This window comes from Enhydra lutris, unplaced genomic scaffold (genome assembly GCF_002288905.1).
Source record: "Enhydra lutris kenyoni isolate GAN:26980312 unplaced genomic scaffold, ASM228890v2 scaffoldscaffold74, whole genome shotgun sequence".
In the NCBI taxonomy this organism is placed as follows: domain Eukaryota; kingdom Metazoa; phylum Chordata; class Mammalia; order Carnivora; family Mustelidae; genus Enhydra; species Enhydra lutris.
The window spans coordinates 2,305,421-2,311,484 of NW_019154158.1; the positions used below are offsets into that span (position 1 = coordinate 2,305,421).

The 6,064-nt window shown below is 41.6% G+C and overlaps 2 pseudogenes; both read left to right on the forward strand.

The window, feature by feature from the left end:
• The first annotated feature begins 2,432 nt into the window (after nucleotides 1-2,432).
• Nucleotides 2,433-3,739, forward strand: LOC111160202 (annotated as a pseudogene).
• An 88-nt stretch (nucleotides 3,740-3,827) lies between these two features.
• Nucleotides 3,828-4,562, forward strand: LOC111160118 (annotated as a pseudogene).
• Nucleotides 4,563-6,064: the final 1,502 nt, after the last annotated feature.

Below are 6,064 nucleotides of genomic sequence, written 5' to 3' on the forward strand. Positions count from 1 at the left end.
TCCCAAAGATGGGGATCTTTGTCTTGAACTCTTCATCACTTCCTCTAATATAATAAATATTTTAGAACTTACGGTCTTTCTTTCCACACTTGTCACCTGCCATCCTGACTGAGCAGTTCCTTTTCCAATCATCTCCAAGTATCTTCTCTTCATATCATTTTGACCAACGGTGTTTCTTCCTTCTCATTCTGGGACTTGAAATAATAACTGAAAATGATTTCAGGCTCCTACTGAGATTATCTAATGCTGTTATTTAGTTATCTAACTCTGTTATTATCCAACCCCAGTATTCCTCTACTTCCTTCCTACCTACTAGATCCTTCACTTTCTTTCATTTACAGATCAAATTTCATATCCCAACAGCTTACCCAATAATTTTTCAATATTCTTAACTCACTTTTCCAATATCCTTCTATTCTACCACTTGACAAAATCATTCATCTGTGAATTTGACAGCATTCTCTTTTCTGCCCCTACTGTAGTAGCCAATCTCAAATTGACCCCGAATGATCTGTAGCTTTTGGCATGAAGCCTCCTTCCACACTGGAGCAAGATCGGTCAGTGTGAAAAACAGTATATTGCAAAAGTGGTAGTATGTAACTCCAAGATTAGGTTATAAAGGCACTGTTAACCTCTGATTCTCTCTGGCTCTGTCTTTCTCTCATGACTTACTTTAGGGGAAGCCATGTCGTGAGTAACTATATGGAGACTCTTTTAACAGCCATGTGAGTGAACTTGGAAGTGAATCCTTCAGCCCTCATCATGTCTTTAGGAACTATAGTTTGATTGTAACTTCATGAGACATGTTGAGCAAGAACTGTAGAGCTAACCTGCTCACAGATACCTGATCCATTATAATAGCTTGTTATTTGAAGCTACTAAGTATTAGGGTAATTTGTTACATAGCAATAGATAACACAGTTGCTGAGCCCTGCTAGGGAAAAATCAGATAATTATGAAGACTGATGAAGTCAGTTAAGTGTCTACCTTTAACTCAGGTTTTGGTCCTGGGATCTAGCTCCCAGTCTGGCTCCTTGCTCAACAGAGTCTGCTTCTTCTTCTCTCTCTGCCCCAGCCCCCCAACTCATGTGTACATGCCCCCTCTCTCTCCCTTTCTCAGATCAATAAATAAAATCTCTAAAAAATTATGAAGACTGGTCTTAAATTCTTGTGTCCTTAATCTCCACTCTGTTTCAGTACTGTTTTCTTAATCCATTCTCTATCCAGTGTCTCCAGTGTATTTTCTTAAATTGCTCCACTCTCATCAAATCTCTAAGTTCTACCTCCCTTATTATCTTATAAATACCTTAGACTATTCTATTATCTTACAAATCTTAGTGAGATGTATAAAATATATTAAATATAGCTTTTTTCAAGTTTCCGTTATTGAAGATAGATCTACACATTATAGAGTATAGGCTACATATATGTCTATATCAATCTTTCAACTTTTTCCTTTCTTTTGGTTTCTTCCAGTTAACATTTAATTATGCCCACCTAATACCCTACAGCTTCCTTTAACTCTAATTCTTCATTCAGTTAAAGCTTTAGTTAATAGTTGACCTTTCAAGTCAAACTTCTGGGAAGAACTATTCATACTTTTCTCTCATTATTTCCTCTTCTCACATTATTCCTCACCAATGACAATTTGGTTTCTGTTCCTAGTATCCCATTAAATTTTTCTCATCACAATCATTAGTTGGTTATTTTTTTATAGATGATAAGCATATATCCTTTGCAATCTCATTTAACTTGATTTCTTCCACTAATTCCATAATGCCATAATATAGATATATTTTTCCATTTAATTTTCTGAACTTAGATTCTCTATCTCCTTTGCTGATCCCTTTCATAAAATAAATACTTGGTAGAAAATTTCCTTTTGTTGGAGTCCTTTTAGGTATGTAATGTATATACTTCATTACGTATGCAATTAAAACATAGTTTATAAAGAACCCTTCAGTAGTCCTTGAGAACTTTAGAAATATATCTTTCATGGATTATTACTGAAAACTTAAACTAGAGAGTCATTTACATTAGTTAATATAAGTAAACAAATATTATTTGGGCATAAAGAGTATTTCCAGAAAGTGTTTTGAAGCTAAGACTACTTTGAAAGCAGAGATGACACTCAGTAAAATTATCCATACACTTAAATTTAAAAATCAGCCAAGGGAAAAGACAAATAAGAGGAAGTGAACAGAGTGGGTGCATAGAATATGTGAGGAAATAGGATCCTTCCATGACTCGTCTATATAGACTGACAGAAAAGTTTCTATCATTGTCTTTTATCCTCATTGTAAGAGACTGAGTCAACAACAACAAAAAAAGACAGAAAAGCTTCTCATACAACTTTGTCTTAAGAATTAGTTCTATAAGAGGGAAAGTGAGAGGGAGACAGACATTGAGAGAACGTGAAGAAAGGAGAGAAAATGGTGTCCACGGATTACAGTACCTACAGCCAAGCTGCAGCCTAGCAGGGTTACAGTGCATACACTGCCCATCCCACTCAAGGATATGCACAGACCACCCAGGCATATGGGCAGCAAAGTTATGGAACCTATGGACAGTCCACTGATGTCAGCTATACCCAGGCTCAGACCACTGCTACCTATCGGCAGACAGCCTATGCAACTTCTTATGGACAGCCTCCTGCTGGTTATACTACTCCAACTCCCAGGCATACAGTCCCAGGCATACAGTCAGCCTGTCCAGGGGTACGACAGTGGTGCTTATGATACCACCACTGCTATGGTCACTACTACCCAGGCCTTCTATGCAGCTCAGTCTGCTTATGGCACTCAGCCTGCTTACCCAGCCTATGGGCAGCAGTCGGCAGCCATTGCACTTGCAAGACCACAGGATGGTAACAAACCTGCTGAGACTAGTCAACCTCAATCTAGGACAGGGGGTTACAACCAGCCCAGCCTAGGATATGGACAAAGTAACTACAGTTATCCCCAGGTACCTGGGAGCTTCTCCATGCAGCTAGTCACAGCACCACCATCTTATCCTCCCACCAGCTACTCCTCTACACAGTTGACTAGTTATGATCAGAGAAGTTATTCTCAGCAGAACATCTATGGGCAGCCAAGCAGCTATGGACAGCAGAGTAGCTACGGTCAACAAAGCAGCTATGGACAGCAGCCACCCACTAGTTACCCCCCGAAAACTGGATTCTACAGGCGGTACCAAGTCAATATAGCCAACAGAGCAGCAGCTACGGGCAGCAGAGTTCATTCCAACAGGACCACCCCAGTAGCATGGGTGTTTATGGGCAGGAGTCTGGAGGATTTTCCAGACTAGGAGAAAACCGGAGCATGAGTGGCCCTGATAACTGGGGCAGGGGAAGAGGGGGATTTGATCATGGAGGCATGAGCATAAGTGGGCGGGGAGAAGGATGTGGTGGAATGGGCGCTGGAGAGCGAGGTGACTTCAATAAACCTGGTGGAACGTTGGATGAAGGACCAGATCTTGGTCTAGGCCGACCTGTAAATACAGATGAAGACTCTTGACAACAGTGCAATTTTTGTGCAAGGCTTAAATGATAATGTGACTCTAGGTGATCTGGCTGACATCTTTAAGCAGTGTGGAGTTAAGATGAACAGGAGAACCGGACAACCCATGATCCATATCTATTTGGACAAGGAAACAGGAAAGCCCAAAGGTGATGCTACAGTGTCCTATAAAGACTCACCAACTGCCAAGGCTGCCATGGAGTGGTTTGATGGGAAAGATTTTCAAGGGAGCAAGCTGAAGTCTCCTCTTGCTCGGAAGAAGCCTCTAAGGAACAGCCTGCGGGGTGGCATGCCGCCCTGTGAGGGCAGATGAATGCTGCCGCCACTTTGTGCAGGTCCAGGGGCCCAGGAGATCCTGGGGGCCCCATGGGTCACATGGGAGACCATGGAGGAGACAGAGGTGGCTTTCCCCCAAAAGGGCCCCGGGGTTCCCAAGGGAACCCATCTGGAGGAAGAAATATCCGGCGCCGAGCTAGAGACTGGCAGTGCCCCAGTCCAGATTGTGGAAACCAGAACTTCACCTGGAGAACAGAATGCAGCCAGTGTAAGGCCCTGAAGCCTGAAGGCTTCCTTCCACCACCCTTTCCACCCCAGGGCAGTGACCATGTCAGAGGTGGCCCTGGTGATATATGGGGCGAAAGTGATGGCCTCATGGACCACAATGGTCTCAGTGGGATGTTCAAAGGTGGCCGTGGTGGAGACAGAGGGGGCTTCCATGGTGGCCAGGGCATAGACCGAGTGGCTTTGGTGGAGGAAGATGGCGCGGCCCTGGCAGGCCCCCTGGACCTTTGATGAAACAGATGAGAGGAAGAAAAGGTGGGCGTGGAGGACCTGAAAAAATGGATAAAGGCGAGCACCATCAGGAACTCAGAGACGGCCCTACTAGATGCACAGACCTCACAGAGCTGCATTGACTACGAGATTTATTTTTTAAAACCAGAAAATATTTTAAATTTATAATTCTATATTTATAATGTTGGCCACAACATTATGATTTTTCCTTGTCTGTACTTTAGTATTTTTCACCATTTGTGAAGAAACATTAAAACAAGTTAAATTGGGGTGGGGGGAGAATTAGTTCTATAAATATGTTATCCTTTAAACTCCAACTTTTAAAAAAGAGTTGTGTGTTATCCTGGTATCTTGCCAACATAGTAGTAGTCCCCTCCTGCTAAATACAGAACATCTGATTATATACCCTTTCATTATTTGTTCGAATCTGGAGATTCATAAATTCTCATTTTATGGTGCCTTTAAAGTCTTAGTAATTTTTCCATGTCATGCCCTAAGTCAAAAGTAATTATGTAAAAACAATATAATAGTTGTAGTCAGTGTGGTATCTGGGAGATACTGGTGTTCTTTTTTTGCATATAAAAATATATTATGAGGTACTGACAAAGAATGTCTTTACATGCCCCTTAGGTTGACTAAATGTTAGGCAAGTTTCTTTCTGGCTATAGAATCTGACTTCCCTTTATTCAGAGCATTTACTTTAGAAAACTTACAATTTCAAATTTTTTTTGCCCCTTTGAGATGTAAATCTTGTCCCAGCCTCTTGTCGGTGTTATAAGCCAGAAATGTCTTTCTCAAGTAGCTGGGAGCCATCCTTTTAAAATGTAATCACCAAAAAGACAGTGCCCCTATCTCCCAGTCTCTTTTGGGGGATGAGAGCCTAACTTCATTATCCATCAGTTAGAAAACATGGATGGCCTAATCACATTGACCAACCATCCCCTTAATGTCCTTCAGTACTTTTCCGCTAGCCTTCCATAACACTTAGAAACTCTCCTGCATTTTGCTTCAGCGGAGTTGAGTTCAGCATCTCTCCCCCTGTTGCAGTGGTAATGAACAAAGTCTCCCTTAGACTTTTGGATGCAATTTTTCTTTGGCAGCACCCCTAAGAGTTTGCCACGGTGCCTTGGGGACACCTCAGTGTACCTTGGGAAATCATCATTCTAATCTAATCAGGAATCTAGGAAGTAAGAAGATGGAAGACTAGTAAAACAAACCAAAAAAGTAAGAATACCCTTTATAGAATACCTCCATCCCCATCCCCATCCCTGTTTCTCTTCTCCCAAATTTTACCTCACCTAACCTCAGTTTTAAAACAAACTGCTATAGAAGAAAGTTAGGTAATATAAGTGGGACTTTGGAATTCTACTCAAAATAAAGGACATTTTTTTCTTCTACCCATTTCTTAAACTGTACTATGCCTCAGGATTCTCTCCTTGGTTTATTTCTCACCCAAGAAAATCTCTCTAAACTATTTCATACGCTGCCATACCTTCAATTACTATCATTTCAAAAGGGGGAGGATGACGCAGCTTCCACTGGAAAGGGGAAAGCTTGTATCAAATCCTCAAGGAGCATTTCCAAATTATATGCTGCTTCCCACTGTCCAATACCCAATATATTCCATTAAAGGGGATTCTTTTTTTTTTTTTTAAGGTTTTACTTATTTGACAGAGAGACACAGCGAGAGAGGGAGTGGGAGAGGAAGAAGAAGGCCTCCTGAGGAGCAGGGAGCATGCGGGGCTCCATCCCAG